Source organism: Stegostoma tigrinum, chromosome 30, assembly GCF_030684315.1.
Source record: "Stegostoma tigrinum isolate sSteTig4 chromosome 30, sSteTig4.hap1, whole genome shotgun sequence".
Lineage (NCBI taxonomy): Eukaryota > Metazoa > Chordata > Chondrichthyes > Orectolobiformes > Stegostomatidae > Stegostoma > Stegostoma tigrinum.
The window spans coordinates 35,292,921-35,311,899 of NC_081383.1; positions in this window are offsets into that span (position 1 = coordinate 35,292,921).

The following is an 18,979-nucleotide window of genomic DNA, read 5'->3' on the forward strand; positions in this document are numbered from 1 at the left end:
CTGAACTGTGATTAACCAAGAGAGTCTTTTAACCATCCTGCAGGGGACTACATAACCTAGGATGATCTGAGCTGAAGCTTCAGGGAGGACTAACAGCTATCTTAAAACCCAGAGACGAAATAATAACTGAACACATGTACATTCTCAAGAGAAAGTCAAGTTTAGAATTGAATCTAATTTGTTCAATAGAGAAAAAAAAATGGTGAACTTAATCAGGAGACTGCAGGGCAGAATTTCTCCAAGTGGATTTGCAGGTAGATAGGGTAGTGAAGAAAGCATTTGGTATGCTTGCCTTTATTGTTCAGTGTACTGAGTATTGGAGTTGGGAGGTCATGTTGAGGATGTACAGGCCACTTTTGGAACACTGTGAGCAAATTTGGTCTCCCTGCTTATAGGAAGGATGTTGTAAAACTTGAAAGGTTCAGAAAAAGATTTACAAGAATGTTAGATAACAAGGTGTAAACTGGCTGAACAGAGCAGGCCAAGCAGCATCAGAGGAGCAGGAAGGCTGACGTTTCAGACCATTTTCATTTTTCTGAAGAAGGGTCGAGGCCAAAATCATCAGCTTTCCTGCTCCTCTGATGCTGCTTGGCCTGCTGTGTTCATCCAGATCTACACCTTGTCATCTCAGATTCACTAGCATCTGTAGTTCCTGCTACCCCTTTACAAGAATGTTGCCAGGTTTGGAGGGTTTGAGCTATAGGAAGAGCCTGAATAGGCTGGGACTACTTTCCCTGGAGCATTGAATGCTGATGGGTGACCTTATACAGGTTGATAAAATTATGAGGGGCATAGATAGGGTGAATAGACAAGGCCTTTGCCCTGGGGTGGGAGAGTCCAAAACTAGAGAGCATAGGTTTAAGGTGAGGGGTAAAGATTTAAAAGGGACTGAAGGGGCAACTTTTCCACACAGAAGGTGGTGCATGTATGGAATGAGCTACCAGAGAAAGTGGCGGAGGCTGGTACAATTACAACACTTAAAAGACATCTGGATGGATACATGGTAAGAAGGGTTTAGAGGGATATGGGCCAGGTGCTGGCAAACGGGACTAGATTTATTTAGGATATCTGGTCGCCATGGACGAGTTGGACCAAAGGGTCAGTTTCTGTGCTGTACATATCTATGACTCTATGGCTCTTAAATTATTTACAGAATAAGGAAAGCTAAAACAGTTTTGGATACCACTAGGCCTAGAAGCAAAACCTGTAGATGAAGCTAGTACATTCTTTCTTCACCAACTTAGCAATTCTGATTTCAGTCCCTTTCTTTCTTGGCAGTGAGATTGCCTTATAGTTTCTCACTGCTAGTAAGATCCAAAACCAACATAGGGTTTCCAGGCAAGTGCATCCCATCACACATTTTCACACTAACCCCCACTTACCTACATGCCTCCTAAATCACCAGGTTTGGGCCACTCAAACTCAACTCAAGACACTGAACTCAAGTCTTGTGATCTCACTGTTTTCATTACCACTGGAATGGATTTTCTTTCCTCTTTTGGGGTCCGCTGTGCTAGCAGCTGCAATATGCTCAGGGGATTGAAGTATCTGGAATTCCTGAATTGCCAAGTTTGCAACATCGGGATGATCTTACAGTGAGCAATTCCATTCTGACTAGATCTTCCCACTTGGGCTTGGCTGAAGATCTCTGACAGACACAAGAAGTGTGCAGTTCGCTTGCATCGGATGCAATTCTCAAACCTTATTTGTTGACGAGACCACGAGGAGAGCAATCCTAAGCATAAGGTCAAATGGAAGGTGTTATGTCTCCAACCAAACTCAATCCACATGCAGGTATTAGAATTAGAATTAGGTTTATTGTCGCATATACTCGCTTGTGAAACATTTACAAGTCACCACTCATGACACCATCTTAGATACCCAAGGTTCCTAGGTACAGAATTTTAGGTACAAAGCAGAAAAATAAAGAAACAAGGTTAAAAGTGTCCTTCTTACTAAAAAGTATAAAAACAAAGAAACAGTTAAAAGTTCAACACCACAGTCTGTAAGTGTCTGGTCATGCTGGGCTCACATTCCTCACAAAAGCTCAAACTCACACCTCGCCAGCCTTTCCAGGCAAACTTTGAACATATCCAGTTGAGCTGGGTTTTTTCATTCCATGAAAATACTGCAGAACATGTCTAAGGAAGGTGACTGCAGCCAAAAGGACCACGTCTATTGCTCAGCAATTAGCTCCAAGTAGGAAATACACAAACAAGACTGCAACCATTTCTTATATTAAATTTTAAACCAGTTGCAAGATTGGGGAACACACGAGAACAATTATAATCTCTCACGAAATGGAAAATGGCACTTCTGGTGACAGTGAGATAGCCTGATTTCTGTCCAGTGGCTATACCATTTAAAAATTGTCACTCAGTGGCTATTTAACAATCTCTAGAGACATCGACGTGTCACTGCATTCCCTGGAGCCTTATATTAATTTAAAACATAATGCTGTGCTGGCATGGCATCATTGGCACAGCTGCACAGGTGAAGCTGGATCATGCTGGTCATTTTTACATTTGAACAAACTGTCTAAGTAAAGACCATGAATTGTCAAACTCTCAGGTGGACAGGATCGATGGTACATGTGAGGGAAAGTAAGGTTCATGAATCTGAGCCACAAAATTGTCACAACCTGATGTTAAGCATCAGCAAGCTCTGCAATCCCAAGACTGCTTATTTCAGTCAAATTAGGACAAACGCTTTAACAGTGTCATTAAGAGATCAGTCAGTGTGAACACAGTGATCTTTATGACTAGAGAAACGCTGGGCTCCACTGATCTGCCGGGCAGATTCCATTGCACCTTATGTATTATCAGCGGAAGTTTCTCAATATGAGCAGTGTATTAAATTCACTACAATGGCAGCACACTCAATCTGCAGGTAATTCAACCTTTGGTTGTGTTTTATTAGAAATAATTCCATTGCTGGCTCTCTCTTGCTTCTGATTTTGAGAAACTGCCATTGGTGGATCATGTCCAAGGATTTATATTGAAATGGGTTCCATCGGTCCCAGTTCCGAAACAGTAAAACTAATGTAAACGTTTAAGGGAGTAGGCGTGGTAAAGGTGTTTCTACTGTTGTGGAATACCAGAACAGAGGGTCCTAATTACAAGGTAGTCTCCAAAGGGGAGTCCAGGAGGAATGTGATCATTCACAGTGCGGTGAAAACAGGAAAGCTGAAACCTTTATATCATGACGCTCCGAGCCCAATTCAGTTACCATCATGCACTTTTATCAGGGTCAATTGATTGCATGATCAATATAAACCACACACCAGCTTTGTTTGAAAACATAAAAAAGAAGAAACTTTCATTTTTATAATGCTTTCCACTATCTTTGAATGTCTCAAAGTATCTCAAAGAGCCAATGGAGTTGTTTGTGGTATGATCACCATTGTAACGTAGAGGGAAGAACCTCGCTTACCTTGTCCCAGCAGTAGCTAATATTTAATTACAACTGGGCCTTCTGAACTATCACTGGGTTCATTGATTCCATTACTGCCTGGTATCTGACAGCGAGCAGCACTTTCATATTTGTTCTTATAAGAACACATTTGCTTGGATTTTGTTTTTATTCTTTTCCCAACTGCTTTGGTGGGATTTGGACCAGCCTCTCTTGGTCATTCACTTGGGCCTCTGGATTATTAGTTTTCATACAATGAAGGCATCACTGGCTTTATTCTATTTATTACCCATCCCTAACTGTCCCTGAGAACCTGGTGGTGAGCAACGAATTTGAAAATGGCTCCATTTTCTGTTTGTAAAAGTACAGCCACAGTACTATCAGGATTTAGACTCAGCAATAATGAAAGAATGGTAATATTCTTCCAGGATAATGTTTTGTGTGTGTTTTGAAAGGGATCTTTCAGGTGGTGATATTCTGATGCATCTACTGGCCTTGTCCTCCTTTGTGGTGGGGTTTATGGATTTTGGACATGCTGTTGAACAAGCCTTGGTGAGTGAGTAGAGTGTAGTAGAGTACCCTTACTGTGAAGGTGACAGATGGATGTTTTAGTACAAATGACTTTTTATTAATGATGCATATAGAATGGGTACATTTGGAATAGACAGTCATTCTTGTTAAGTACAGAAGCCTGATCTCTGTGTTCTATGATGTTCATTATAGAACCCCTACAGGGCCTTTGGCCCAACAAGTCCACACCAGCCTTTGGAGCATCCTATCCAGACCCATCCCCTTATTGCCCATCTAAGCTACACATCCCTGAACACTATGGGCAATTTGGCATGGCCAGTCCTCCTAACCTGCACATCTTTGGACTGAGGGAGGAAAATGGAGCACCCAGAGGAAACTCACACAAACACAGGGAGAATGTGCAAACTCCATTCATACAGTCGCTCGAGGGTGGAATCGAAGCTGGGTCCCTGGTGCTGTGAGGCAGCAGTTGCTAACCACTGAGCCACGATGGCACTTAATTCCATTAGTCAAGTAAATTTGGGACTTTGGATACTTGGATAAAATCATTAACTTCAGTCGTGTCTCTGGGAGCAGTGGGGCTTGGGAATCAGTACACTTTCTCCAAAGTGGTTCATAACACTAATTCTGTTACCAATTCCAACCCTGGCTGAAACATTCATCCACTAAATGATAAGCTCCTGGTGGGAAATAAAAAGCCCCTAAATAAATTCACTGCTATAAACAGATGGCAGGACCTTATTTGAAAGAGTTGGTCCTGATGTAGGTTCAGTTGGTGTCACCAGGCAGCTTATCCATCATTTAATAATTTCTTCAAGCTTCTTGCATTTGCCTAGGAGCAGTACTCAGACTTTGAAGACCATGTTGATTTATTTTATCCTCTGATGGCCAGTATAGGTGAAAGTTATTGCTTGACCCTGTTTCTCCTTGGGATGATTATACTCTGTTTTGCAATGTTATGCTTTTTTATTTCGTTATGATCCATCCCTTGGACTGTGATGACAGCCTGAGCAGGGAAGCAGAGGAATTTTCAAGCATTTTTCATATAATTAGCCGCATGTTTACTTAAATTTATTTGGGTTTTGAAGGAGACTACATGGTAGGGAATGAGTAATGACAGGGAGGAGACAGGCAGATATAGGGTGGGGGCATTGGAGAAGGAAATTGTTGACTTCCAATGCTCCGGGCATCAGGATGGGAGACAGGCTGGATTGACCAGCTGGCCACTTTGTGCTCATCAGCTTTGGACGTTCATATATTCAGTGACAGAAAGCCAGGCACACCTGCCAGGAATCTGCTTCCAGTTTGCGTCAATGATTTGAGCATAAACATTGTTTGTCTGTTTGCAGTGTGCAATTCTTCACGCAGAACGCACTTGATACCAACGAGAGTAATTGCCTTGGGCCTAAAATGTTGATCTGTAAAATTAATGAATTCCTGAGCAATCTCTAAAATATTATCTCTGGCAGCTTCTGGATTTGGATGTTGTGACATGAAGTCAGTATGATTATCAGATCTGCAGCAGTAATGAATAAGCAAGCCAAGAGGCTGTCGGGTGTGCTGCTTGGAGAATATCAGAATCAAAGGACTTCGACTAAATTTGTGTTTGCCCTTGCCCTGGTGAACTGGATGAAAAACTGGGACAGAGTGTGGTAGATCTGGTCTTGGAAAGTGATGTCAAGCCTGAATTTGTAACACTCTATTATCTCCTCAGGTTTTGGAGTACGTTGATCAGACTCAATTACTTGATTTATTGGAGATTATCGAGACGAGTGTGCAAAGCTGGGAGTTTTTCCAAACCTCTGCTGCCCACGTTGAGGGTGAAAGTTTAGGCTGCTATCTCTGTTTTCATTTCTCTCTGCATTGAAGCTTTCTAATCAACTGGGTATTTCCAGCAACTTTTCCCCCACCTAATTCTCCTGTAGTATAGAGTGGTGAACCAGCTTCACAAAGTGCTGCACTCACAGTGTTTTCAGGGTCTTGGGGCACGTGGGAGTGTTGCTATCTCTGGGCTAGAAAGCCCAGATTCAAGCCCCACCTGCTCCAGGCATGTGTCATCATATGATTGAACAGATAGATCAAAAATACTTACGTCCATTGTGCAGTTAGGGAGGGAGGTCCAGGAGTTTGAAATTAATTTATGGGTTACGATGTAGTTCCAAGCCAGGATGGTTTGTGAATTGGAAGGAAAATCGCAGATCATACATTTGTTCATCTTGTTCTTCAAAATGGAAGAGGCTGCAGGTCTGGGAGTTGCTGTCAGAGGAACCTTGGTGAGTTGTTGCATTGCATTAAGCAGATGCTACACGTTGGATTGAATCTAGTGAACGGCCTTCCCTCCCTGCTGCCAATTAATGCCCTAAAATAGGCCATTATTTACCCAATTAATGGCTATTCCTGATGCCAGTGCTATTAATCACAACATTTCCAGGGTTGCTGCAGACTCTCGTGGAGAGGGAGGAGTATCAATGTCTGATCAAAGGGACCCCGCATTGGGAGGAGCAGGGCCACTAAGAACCAGAATACTGCCTTTGTTGACAAAACCCCTCTTCCTCACAAGCCCCATCACAGCATCACTCACCTTTGACCTAGGATCTAGTTATGAATGGTACTAGGCCTCGGGTACCTGCTACACCAGCAGAGCTAGCATACTCCCAGTGATGCTGTTGTACTAGATCTGTCAGTGTCAGATCAGCCAGAAACTCTTGGCAGGTGGGATCTCCCACTCTGGGATCCTTGAGCCTGGGGGAAGTCCTGGCATCGGCATGGTAAGTGCCTGATTGGCACAAAGTGCGACAGGACATTCCTAAAAGCAGTAATGCAAAGGTTATGCTCTCCGTCAGCTCTCAAGCAGCCACTGAGTCACTTACAAGATTCAGCTTACTGTTCCCTGCACAGGGAGAAAATGTTGAGGGCTGTGAATCAAACAAGCTACTTTGTCCTGGATGATGTGGTCCTGCTGGAGCGTTATTGGAATTGTACCCGTCCATTCCATCATACTTGCGTTTAGTTTTTGGAGAGTCAGGAGATGAGTAATTCCTCACAGAAATAGCCAACCTCTGAGTTTCTCATACCGATGCAGTATTTATGTGGCTGGGAGGTTTCTAGTCAATGGTGACCCCCCAGGACATTGATGGTGAGATCTTTGATGAAAGTGATGCTATTAAGCAGCAGTAGACGGTTAGAATCTCTTTTGTTGGAGATGGCCATTGTCTGACATATGTTTGCAATGTATCAGCCTTAGCCTTGCTGGGTGCAAGCACAGACTGCTTCATCATATCAGCAGCTGCAAATGAAAGGATTGGATCAGCTCATGCCAACCCGTGTCCACGATCCTTTGCCCTCCATGCTGTCGTATTCACCATGGACAGACATGAGGAACCATGCTGAGAGGAAATGAAATAAAGTCTGAAGTGTCTATTGATACCACTATTTTAAAGAAAAATACATTGTTAAATATCTATGCATGGCATTTAAATTCCTTTAGCCACTGATTCCTTATAAAAACAGGTATTTGTATTCATAGCTTTACAGCAAAGATTTTATAACCACTCAGAGCTATATGTTGGATGCAAAAAGATGGTCCGTAGTTTTGAAGAGCAGATTAAATGGGCATCTAATCATCTGCCTACATCCACCTCTGTAATATCACCCAACTCTGCTTGGAGCTATAAATCAAATGCAAATCTACAGGCACTCTGCTACAATAACGATAGGTGTGAAATCCATCTTGCAGCGCAAATCTGGTAACAATAACCCACAGGCTTATGTCAACAGACAAATTAAAATAGCAAACACTAATTTCTTATTAACTACATAATATTTTCTTTTCATTTAAAGCCTCAAATGTTTAAATGCATTGATAGCTTAATAAATTCAATGATTTTATCCATAGTTTATGCACATTTAAGAGTATTTTTAACAATCCCAATAGAGGCTTGATCTCTTCCAAAAGACACTAGCATGCTTCCAAAGGGTACAATTACATCTCTCAAAGGCATCGCTTAAAAGATACCATACTTCCCCAAAGAAGCACCTTACTTCTGCTTTAGAGTGTCACAAGTTGTGTTTTATAGCTCTCTGTTTAAAGGAAATTGCATGTTTTAGATGCAGCTGCTCTGTAAGACACAAATGTGCAAACTACAACCCGATCCCATTCCACCCCGGTAACAAATGATAGGTGTGAGTTCAAGGGCAGGCTATCCTGATTTAAGGTGCCAACATCTCTTTGGCTGAGGAGGAGATCCCCTATGTCCTTGTGAACATTCAGGCCTGAATCAACATGAACATCTATCTGCACTGTAGGGATTCCTTGATTCTTTGTAAACTTCTCCAGCTCTACAACTTCTCATGAAACTCTCAGCTATGTCCAATTTGAGTCACTCTAAAACTCAAGACCATGCTTTCGGAATTGGATTTCCCTTAGTAACCTCTGCAACCCCCAACTTTTTCTTGAAAACTAAAAGAACTGCAGATGCTGTAAATCAGGAAGAACAAAGTTGCTGGAAAAGTTCAGCAGGCCTGGCAGCATCTGTGAAGAAACAAATAGAGTTAACATTTTGGTTCTGGTGACCATACTCAATTATTTCTTCACCTTTAAGGAGTTCATGAAAACTTACTCCTTTAACCATCCAATTATCTCCTTATTATTGACGTGTATTCGATAATACTCCTGTGAAGCACCTTAGGACTTTTTACCACTAAGCTGTCGTATTATTGTTGCTGTGTATTACCACCTTCACAGTTACATTCAGTAGCCCCGTCTCAGGGTCTTGCTGCATGCCGTGCTGTTTTGGCTGTCTGAATCTACGTGGACATGTACTCCATGCTGCATCCTGCGTCTTTGGAGACCTATCGCCGGAAGATTGTCAGCAGCCATTTTGTTTCTGGACCATCGAGAAAATTTCAATCCCGGTTTCAACAACAAGAGTTCCTCTCTGATGAAGGGTCTAGGCCCGAAACGCCAGCTTTTGTGCTCCTGAGATGCTGCTTGGCCTGCTGTGTTCATCCAGCCTCACATTGTATTATCTATGATATAAATGCAACAATTTTTTCCCTTTTCCTTTCCAAATCTGCCAGGTAAGGTCTTTCTAGATTAAATGCTGCTACCCGTTGGATAACAACAAATTCATAAGAGCAGGAAAATAAGGCGTAGTGATTGGAACAAAGGCCAGGTGGGTCTCATTGACTGTAAGACCCTTGAGTGGGGTTTTTAAAATGGGCCAATCAGGGAGCTGATAGATATAAGCAGGAGTTTCAGAGAGTCTATTCATTGTAAGGACTAGCTCTGAGCTGGCTGGTCAGAGCCTATGTACTGTGCACATCTAAAGAAAGGGTTATTTCAAGGGTAAGGGGCACAGAAATTGCAGCTTTACCTGGTTAGCATCATTAAAGTGGCAGAATAACAGCCAGTGAAATTGAATGCAAAGAAATGTACAGTGCTGCAGTGAACAAGGATGTAAAGGCCAATGCACAAACTACCTAGAACAGCTTGGGACAGAACTAAAAACAATCTTTGACATTTCTGTTGATTTGACAGACTTAATGTTCAAACAATTCAGAGCCACAGTCACAAGGTCAGTAGAATTTTGAACTATGTTGTCACAGCAGTTGTTATAAAAAGCCCTCCGGTTCAGACTTTTGTATTATAGCCAGTTTAGGTCAATGGGTAGGAGTGCAAAGCACACGGTGCAAACAGACACAAGGCTGGTCTCCAGTCTTAGGTGTTTCAGTTTAAAAAAACTGTTGAAACTTGAATTTTTCAACTCTGAAAGGTGGTTCTTGCAAGATGATTATATAAAGGATCATAAGGTTGTAAATGGTGTGGAAAAGGTGTATCCAAATAATTAGCTTGCGTTAAATACCAAGGACCCCAGAGTCAAACTAATAAAACTCTATGGTCTGATATAATTTTTGCTTTATCTGTACATGTAACCATAATTCCTGTAGAATATTTCTTGGGCAGTTTTAGCCTGAAATATATGACCTGACAAGCATAATCCTGTCTAGGCTGAGGTTCATAAAATCATGAAGGGCGTGGAAAGGGTGAATAGCCATGGTATTTTTTCCCAGGGTCGGAGAGTCCAAAACTAGAGGGCATAGGTTTAAGGTGAGAGGGGAATTGTTTAAAAGGGACTTAAAGGGCAACCTTTTCACTCAGAGGCTGGTTCAAGTATGGAATGAACTGCCAGAGGACATGGTGGAGGCTGGTACAATTACAATATTTAGAAGGGATCTGCAAGGGTATGTGAATAGGAAGCAGTTAGAAGGATATGGGCCAAAAGCTAGCAAATGGGATTAGATTTATTTAGAATATCTGATCGGCATGGATGATTTGAACCGAAGGATCTGTTTCCATGCTGTACAGCTCTATGACTGTATGACTCTATCGGTTATATCAAAAGTGAACAGCAGACAATGGAACCTCGGGAATGATGTACCCACAAAGCCAGATAATGATTGATCTTACAAATACAATTACCAACCAATCCTCACAAGGGGTACAAACTTGCAATCTGAAGAAAAGAGATCCATTTGAGGAAAGGGCCATTTAATATGAACATAAATAAGGGGAATGAACGGAATTATAAAAAAAGCCAAAACATTTGAAAACAAGGGTATAGAAAATAAAAGAAATAAGCAAAACTATGGTTACAGTGAGGATAGAAATCATCATCAGAATATAACAACACCCTCCTCTACATCTTTCTCACGACTGTAAATATTGACTATCATGTTTTGACTTCCATCATCTGACATTTTTGAGGCTGAGATTTGTTACAGGCTAAAATGGCTTTTGAAAAGAACAAATCGTGACTTTAAATAGCTGATGTGATTACCACACTGCAGACTGAAGCGAGTCAAAGAAACAAATGTGGTATAAATGAAAATTACCACTTTATCCAACGAGATCAAAACCAGGCATTGAGTCAAAGTCAAGAAATTCACATATCCTGTTTTAGTTCACATTTGTACAAATATTTCATATCTTGCGAGATAGAAGGCTCACCTGCAAGTTATCGAAAATTGCAAGACAATGAAGCTGGATCAGGAATACATTCTGAACTGTATTTCAAGCAGCTCTTTTGAAAAGCAGCGTAGAGAAGGAAAATTGATTTGTAGGTGAGTACTTGAAGACTCCCTCCCTCCATGCTTATTTCAACATCTCAGGAACAGCTCTCGATAAAAAGAAGAGGCAAATTGGGGAAATGCCCATCCACCAAGAGCTCAAAGATGAGGATTAGCTGAATGAAACAAGTGGTTAAAAATCTAACACCTCAAGGGCTGTTCAGGCATACAAACTGTGTAGCCTTTATTCTTTCTGGCTGTATTAGACACTCTCCCCTTCAAACTACCGATGTCTGTGTATGTGTCTACCTAATGTTATATTTTTATTACATTTTTTCTCAGGGCTACTAAGTAATAAAATTCCTCTTGCTCACATTTAAAGAAAAACTTTGCAATTGCCTCCTTCATTTTTAGCTATTTAAACATGTTTTTAATGTATGTCTGATTTAACCTCATGCTAAAAAAAAAATATTTATTGTGACCCTGAAAAGACGGTTAAAAAGAACGGAAGCTGAATTGCCATTAAGCCTCATTATCTTCACTTGCCCATTCTCAATCTGCCTTTCATTCTCTCTCCTTCACACATTTATTGTGCATTTCATTTTCTCTCATGCCAACTCACATTCATTAAGACTTTCATAAATTAATTCCTCCTTTTCTTAATTTCTATGGAACATGGATAAGAACAGGACAGTGTCAGGAGTTTTGGAATACATACAAACTCTGTCCACTCCCTTCTACCTTTACACAGGACCATAGGTTACAGAATAAACATATGCATTGTTACAGTTGCTGAGCAGGTTAGACAACGGGTCAGGCACAAATCCCCTTGCTCTATCTCCAATGATGTGAATGTATAGCAGAGTGTGAACAATGTCTTATGACCTCCATGAGTGGGAAAGCTATGTTTTATAGGGCCAAGTGCTTTCAGGATTTATTTTCAAGCAATTCTCGTATCTTTGATAATTGAAGACTCTGCAAAGGAGCACTGAACCCTGGATTATCCCTGATTCAGTTGCTGACTTTGCATAATGAGTTACACATAACTCTTGAACAAGCTGCTAAGCTTTGGCATCACTGCAATCCAGTTCCAAGCTGAATCAAATGATTTCAGTTAAATATTTCCGAACCCAATGAGTTTGGTAACCAGTGAACAGTTGTTTTCAGAATCTGCCACTTTCTCACAAGATTATGAGACCTTGAGCTTTCTGTCTGATTTACAAAATCACAGAATCACTGAAAGGTTATGGCATAGAAGGGCACCATTTGGTCCAATGTAGCTGCAAAACTGTTCTATTACTTCATGCCAAACCCTACCTTTTCTCCATTTCTCTGCGCACCATTTCTATCAAAATAATCATCCGACGCTATCTTGAATGTCTGAATTGAGCCTACCTCCAGCACATTTCCAGGCAGCACATTCTATATCCTAACTACTCATTGTGTGAGAAAAGCTTTTTACTCACATCACCCCTGCTTCTTTTGCATATCTTTTTAAATTTAACAAACGTTGCTTCATACTTAGTGCAAGAAAAGGACTTTTTTCCATATCAATTCCCCTACTTAACTGTAAATAACAAACAAATAACTATCATTCTGGATCAACTCACAGTAAATGTCAGTGATAATGGGAACTGCAGATGCTGGAGAATCCAAGATAATAAAATGTGAGGCTGGATGAACACAGCAGGCCCAGCAGCATCTCAGGAGAACAAAAGCTGACGTTTCGGGCCTAGACCCTTCATCAGAGAGGGGGATGGGGCGAGAGTTCTGGAATAAATAGGGAGAGAGGGGGAGGTGGACCGAAGATGGAGAGAAAAGAAGATAGGTGGAGAGCAGAGTATAGGTGGGGAGGTAGGGAGGGGATAGGTCAGTCCAGGGAAGACGGACAGGTCAAGGAGGTGGGATGAGGTTAGTAGGTAGGAGATGGAGGTGCGGCTTGGGGTGGGAGGAGGGGATGGGTGAGAGGAAGAACAGGTTAGGGAGGCAGAGACAGGTTGGAGATAATGGGAACTGCAGATGCTGGAGAATTCCAAGATAATAAAATGTGAGGCTGGATGAACACAGCAGGCCAAGCAGCATCTCAGGAGCACAAAAGCTGACGTTTCGGGCCTAGACCCTTCATCAGAGAGGGGGATGGGGAGAGGGAACTGGAATAAATAGGGAGAGAGGGGGAGGCGGACCGAAGATGGAGAGAAAAGAAGATAGGTGGAGAGGAGAGTATAGGTGGGGAGGTAGGGAGGGGATAGGTCAGTCCGGGGAAGACGGACAGGTCAAGGAGGTGGGATGAGGTTAGTAGGTAGATGGGGGTGCGGCTTGGGGTGGGAGGAAGGGATGGGTGAGAGGAAGAACCAGTTAGGGAGGCAGAGACAGGTTGGACTGGTTTTGGGATGCAGTGGTTGGGGGGGAAGAGCTGGGCTGTTTGTGTGGTGCTGTGGGGGGAGGGGACGATCTGGGCTGGTTTAGGGGTGCAGTAGGGGAAGGGGAAATTTTGAAACTGGTGAAGTCCACATTGATACCATTAGGCTGCAGGGTTCCCAGGCGGAATATGAGTTGCTGTTCCTGCGACCTTCGGGTGGCATCATTGTGGCACTGCAGGAGGACCATGATGGACATGTCATCTAAAGAATGGGAGGGGGAGTGGAAATGGAAATGGTTTGCGACTGGGAGGTGCAGTTGTTTACTGCGAACCGAGAAGAGGTGTTCTGCAAAGCGGTCCCCAAGCCTCCGCTTGGTTTCCCCAATGTAGAGGAAGCCACACCGGGTACAGTGGATGCAGTATACCACATTGGCAGATGTGCAGGTGAACCTCGGCTTAATGTGAAAAGTCATCTTGGGGCCTGGGATAGGGGTGAGGGAGGAGGTGTGGGGGCAAGTGTAGCATTTCCTGCGGTTGCAGGGGAAGGTGCCGGGTGTGGTGGGGTTGGAGGGCAGTGTGGAGCGAACAAGGGAGTCACGGAGAGAATGGTCTCTCCGGAAAGCAGACAGGGGTGGGGATGGAAAAGTGTCTTGGGTGGTGGGGTCGGATTGTAGATGGCGGAAGTGTCGGAGGATGATGCGTTGTATCCGGAGGTTGGTGGTGTGGGGTTTGAGAACGAGGGGGATCCTCTTTGGACGGTTGTGGCGGGGGCGGGGTGTGAGGGATGTGTTGCGGGAAATGCAGGAGACGCGGTCAAGGGCGTTCTCGATCACTGTGGGGGGAAAGTTGTGGTCGTTGAAGAACTTGGACATCTGGGATGTGCGGGAGTGGAATGCATCATCGTGGGAGCAGATGTGGCGGAGGCGGAGGAATTGGGAATAGGGGATGGAATTTTTGCAGGAGGGTGGGTGGGAGGAGGTGTATTCTAGGTAGCTGTGGGAGTCGGTGGGCTTGAAATGGACATCAGTTACAAGCTGGTTGCCTGAGATGGAGACTGAGAGAGGGAGGCTTGGGGACCGCTTTGCAGAACACCTCCGCTCGGTTCGCAATAAACAACCTCACCTCCCAGTCGCAAGCCATTTCCACTCCCCCTCCCATTCCTCAGATGACATGTCCATCATGGGCCTCCTGCAGTTCCACAATGATGCCACCCGAAGGTTGCAGGAACAGCAACTCATATTCCGCTTGGGAACCCTGCAGCCCAATGGTATCAATGTGGACTTCACCAGCTTCAAAATCTCCCCTTTCCCCACCACATCCCAAAACCAGCCCAGTTCGTCCCCTCCCCCCACTGCACCACACAACCAACCCAGCTCTTCCCCTCCACCCACTACATCCCAAAACCAGTCCAACCTGTCTCTGCCTCCCTAACCAGTTCTTCCTCTCACCCATCCCTTCCTCCCACCCCAAGCCGCACCTCCATCTCCTACCTACTAACCTCATCCCACCTCCTTGACCTGTCCGTCTTCCCTGGACTGACCTATCCCCTCCCTACCTCCCCACCTATACTCTCCTCCCCACCCATCTTCTTTTCTCTCCATCTTCGGTCCACCTCCCCCTCTCTCCCTATTTATTCCAGAACCCCCACCCCATCCCCCTCTCTGATGAAGGGTCTAGGCCCGAAACGTCAGCTTTAGTGCTCCTGAGATGCTGCTTGGCCTGCTGTGTTCATCCAGCCTCACACTTTATTATCACAGTAAATGTCCCTATCATTGCTCAAGTCTGATAATAACTGCTTATTTTTATGTGCTTTCCTCTCTATTATTTTAACAGGGAGAGTAGCCTTTTCCAAATGAATTATTAAGCTTCTGTCCTCAAATGTGACCAACAGTAATTTCAAGGATCAAATGATTCATGCTATTATGAAATTGGGTAGAGTATTCATGAATTGGACAGCAAGAAGTTAGAATAGTTTGTAAAGAAAATGGGAGTGCGGATAAAGAGTGCCTAGTCCTTTAAGAGATTGTGCTTTGTCTGTGGTTGAAATTTTATAAGTACTATGCACAGAGCGTGCCCAAATTGAAACATTTTGCATCGAACAGCCAAGCAGCATTTTTACCAAGTTAATAAGTTTGACTTTGGCCAATAAATTTAAACTAAGCATTCAGTGATGAAAAGCAAATTGAATTTAAAAACTGATGGTGTTGACAACATCGCACCAATCCTACACAAGAAATACTAGTATAGGTATAAGGATGAGGGCATTTCGAAAATCAGGGAACAGCCAACTGCCATCTGAGGGGACAATCAAACTTTGGCCGCAGTGAAAGCAAGTTGACCATCGGAGATACAAGCCTAGCTTTCACATAAAATAATTGAGCACTATGAAAAGATCCATCGAAAGTATCATGGCATTTTAGCTCCAAGTCTTCACTGGAGAAATTAAAACTTAAAACATCCAAGACAGCAGAATCATCGGAAGACAGGCATTTGTGATATGAAATCAAGAGAATGAAGATTGAAGATAAAGCAGAGAAGACATAGACTGTGTGAATTTGGAGAGATTAAATTTTAATTTATTGTTGTCTTTTACTTGGGTCTATATAACTAGGACTTGTGTTTATTTGAACAGTATCCCAGTAGAATTTAGTTCAGTTGGGGAATAATTAGTTTTGTAAGGATGAATTGTTCAGTATGCTAGCAATTCTGTTAATTTGTTCATTGTTAGAGTTAAACGAATAAATTGTTTATTTTGTTTGTAAAGTGGAGATCTGGATTTTCTTTCTTTTAACCACTCTTTTAATAGATTACAAGGGTAAAGGCAAGCTTCTCTGAGTGTTTCAGTATAATTATGAGAAGGGAACCGCTGCTCCCATCATTATAAGTTGGGGCTTGTTTTCTTAGCAGCCATTCCTCCTCTGTAACAGTTCAAATAGCAGTTTTAATTTCAAACCAATTTGACATGTGTATAGCAACTGAAACATCTCAGTGCAGTACCAAACACCCTCTTTCCCTGCCTCAATATATTGCATCGCGTTCAGCAATAAATGCTTCCTATCTTCATTCTATCCAGGGCCCAGTTTCCCTAGAAAGCCATATTCACAGTTGCAGAGTTTGATCCTGTTGTCTTAATTAATACATCTCTGGTTCATTGAATTAAAAGTGGAAACAAAACAACCTTCACATACAGATCATATACAGGAAAAATTTGCAATGATTTTTTGTTCTTCGTTTATTCATGGGATGAGGGCATCACTGGCTAGGCAGCTTTTAATTCTGTTTCCAAAAATGTCTACAATGGCACAGCACGATGGCTTAGTGGTTAGCACTCACAGTGCCATGAACCATGTTCAACTCCAGCCTTGGGTGACTGTGTGGAGTTTGCATGTTCTCCTCATGTCTGTGTGGGTTTCCTCCCACAGGATAAATGTGTGCAGGTTAGGTGGATTGGCCATGCTAAATTGACCATAGTGTCCAGGGATATGCAGGGTAAGTGGGTTAGCCAGGCTAGATAGGTCTGAGTGGGATGCTGTTCAGAGATTTGATGTGGATTTGACAGGCCAAATGGCCTCCTTCCACACTGTAGAGACTCTAGGAAATGAATTGGATATAGGATGGGCATTGAGCAAGCTTGCATTTATATAGCAACTTTCCCAACTCCAGGAATTTCAATGTGCTTTAACCAGATGGAGAATTTTTCGAGACAAGGCCCATCTGTAATGTAGGAAACACGTTCATGATGAACTGCATGCAGCGTAATGCCTAGAAACAGCAATCTGATAACAACAAAGTAACTTTCCCGCCTCCTCAGAATAGTGCCGTGCAAGATTTTACATCACCTCAGAGAGTAGATAGAGCTTTGGTTTGCCATTTCACTTGAAAAATGACACTGCAGCATCCAGTGAGCACCTACCATGTGTGCTGGAATTACATTGCTAGAATCCAGCAATTCAAACCGACTGATCTAAATGCGTGTCCTCTCAGACTTTAATTACCTCTTTTCATTTAACCCCCATATCCTTTCTCATACTTTGCACTTCATTAAATAACACGATCAAAGAAAAATACATCTTTTTCACTCAATAAATACTTGAATTGTTTCTGATTTTCCATGGTATCAAATTCTGGCTACATTTACTTTTGTTTAATTTTTTTCCCACTATTATAGAATTCATCCAGCTGGTATGGTACACATGTAGCTAGGAGGCTCCAGAGCTTCTCTAGACATGAAATTACCCTCAAATTAGCCTTGTCTACCTGAATGGAACCATTGTGTATGATTTTAGTTTCCTTATTTAAGTAAGGATGGAAAGACATTGGAAGCAGTTCAGAGGATGTTTACCCGAATGATACCTTGTGGATTGAGTGTGTTGCTTTATGAGGGTAGGTTGGACAGGTTAAGTTTGTTTCCAGTGGAGTTTAGAAGGTTGAGCGTGACTTGACTAAAGTGCATAAAATTACGAATGGCCTTGACTAGATAACCGTAAAAAGGATGGTCCCTCTTGTGAGTCAGTCCAGAACTAGGGGATGTGAGGATCACCCTTTCATGTCAGAGATGAGAAGATATGTTTACACTCGGAAGCTTGTGGGACTTTGGAATGCTTTACGTCAGAAGGCATTGGAGGTGGGGTCATTGAATGCTTTTAAGACATAGGTAGCTAGACAGAGGTTAGTAATAAAGACAATTCAGCCCATTAAGTGCTAGTACTCTCTCTTGTAATCCCATTCCATGCTCCAAAATGATTAAACATTCCTCCTCTTCAAATAGCATTCAGTTCACTTTTGAATTATGTTCACATCTCTACCTCAGTAGCCATTTGTAATGAAGAATCCCATGAACTTATGGTCCTCAATTCAAAACTTTCCTTTTAACATCCCTCTAGGTTTCTCTGGTAAGCACCTTCAGTCTCCATTTCTTTGATTCCTGTTCAGCCACCGGCAGAAATATTATTTCATTGACTACCAAAAAAGAGATTTAGATATATTAGATTATTGGTAGTGGGCATTAACTGGGAATTCATTCATTAACTGGGAATTCATTCATAACCAATTTAAAAAGTCAGACTAAAACTGTTGTAGTTGAGTTATGAAATGCATGCTCGTAGTGTGTAATGCTGTAAATAATTATAAACGTATGTAAAGATTAGGTCCACTTTTATCCTTCAACATATAAAACATAAGGTCACCAGCTTTTACTCATCCCATTACTTTCAGCTCCTCTCTCAATAATGGTCTTACTCACAACTTTGCTGCTATTGCTCCTAATTTTAATGAAAATTCTGGACACCGCACCATACCCAGTCCACTCTCATCCTTGCCCCAACTCCTACCTCAACCAACTCTCTTGCCCCACCTAACTCCCATTCATTCCATTCAAACTCCAATTCCCCATTATTTTCACCCAATCTCATTCTTTCCTGCTCCCAATTCTCCATTCCCCTCCATTCATCATTCTCGTCCTTGACTGGCATTTCCCACTCTAACATGGCCCGATTTTAAAATTCTTTCCACTTGTTTTCAAGTTCCCTTTTGGCCTCTTCTCTCTGTCACTGAAATTCCCTCCAGAACCTATTCTGACAGCTTAGCCACAGCTGATTTTAATAATTTCAC